We start from the raw sequence: 1,611 nt of genomic DNA on the forward strand, positions 1-1,611 counted from the left end.
CTGAAGGGGGGATTGAAGCTCCAGCCACTGACCACCAATGCTGAAGGGCAGATATTGTTACAGCTACAGTTTGTTGCCTGACAGTCATGCCGCACCCCTGGCTTCACTCCATACGGAGTCACTGACAATACAGAACAAGCATGCAGATGAGACTTTGTGAATACTGAAGCCAGGGGATCAGCACAAAAGCTTCCTGTCCAGGACGAGATCAGCAATGGCATCCCCTGCACGTCTCCCATGACAGGTTCACTTTCATTAAAAATACAGAAAATTAGGAGTTTAATGGTGCCGAAATCCGGGGACAAATCTCCATGGAAACTGGGGACGGCTATGGAGCTCAGGTGAGCGGTGCACAGCCCAGAAAGGGTTAACCATGGAACTCATCTCCCAGTTTGCATACAGCACTGGTGTCCCAGTCCGGTGTGACTGGTTTGGGCTGTTCAGAGGAATGTGGAGAGGGGAGATGGTGAGGAACGCTGCAGGGGGGCCATGTACACAACCAATTAGATGCTCTCCTCAGGGAGGCGGGCGGACGGACTTTGTGATTGGGTCAACAAGCCCAACTGGGGCATAGCAGGATCATTGTATGGCCGGGGGCCCATTTTGAGCAATTTTTCCGAAAATATTAAGGGACGCGGTGCTACAGATTTTATTGCAGCACTGAGGCCAGTCATGTGACTATAACAGGCCAGTCATGTGACTAATTAGCAGGTCTGTACCTACAGAAGAGAAGCAGTCTAGAATCCGCAATAATGTTCGAAAGTGGCCTCGGTCTCCAAGAAAAAAATAAATGGGGGGCAAGAGTGTACGGTGTGGGATTCATAGTCCCTTATGATCCTGCCAATGAAGTACAGACAAGTCCCCAGCGTCCTCCGGGCTCTCACCATAGATTACTCATAAGGAGAAAAGATTCTCCACTTTAATACACGGTAGTAAAAATAGCTGTACGGATATTGTATGTTGCCAACACATACCGGGGCGTAAACTCCCCCGAAGACCAAGGCTAAAACAACAACACAAGCAGGCCAGTATATTGCAAATAAAGAGAACCTGTAACCAAGCAATGCATGCATTTTGTGGCGCATTTTTATGCCCCTTGATGCAAGTTTTTGATGCATTGTAATGGGTTTTTCCTTCTATGTTTTGGCCAATGACCAGCAAATTACCTCATTTGGTGTCTTCATCGTATCTGCTTCCTGCTCGTTCTGTGTAGTTGAGCTTTCTGAGCAGTCCATAGTCATGACGGCTTTGACACGTCTATAGGCAGCCACTGCCGCAGTCAGCGATGTCCTCTCAGGCCCTCTGGCGCTTGTAATTGCGGTCGCTGGAATGGTACAGCAATGGCCCTCACCAGCCATATTAGTTCTTCCCGATCAGGCATGGTGCGGCCTATTCGCGCCATCTTCCTATGAAGCCTGGCTAGAGTACATGTTGCTAGGAGAAGGAGACTGGTTGTGTATCAGATATAACAAAATGAATACAATGGTATATTCTACAGAACCAAAAGGGAGGGAATAAGATAAGCTCAAAGATAGGGATTTTAAAGAAGAACTCCAGGTATGCAAAAAGCTAACCCTTGCAGTGGGGCTGCCCCTACACACCCACCCCCCC

Source organism: Nanorana parkeri, unplaced genomic scaffold (assembly GCF_000935625.1).
Source record: "Nanorana parkeri isolate BGI_ZX_2015 unplaced genomic scaffold, ASM93562v1 scaffold1940, whole genome shotgun sequence".
NCBI classification, from domain to species: Eukaryota; Metazoa; Chordata; class Amphibia; order Anura; family Dicroglossidae; genus Nanorana; species Nanorana parkeri.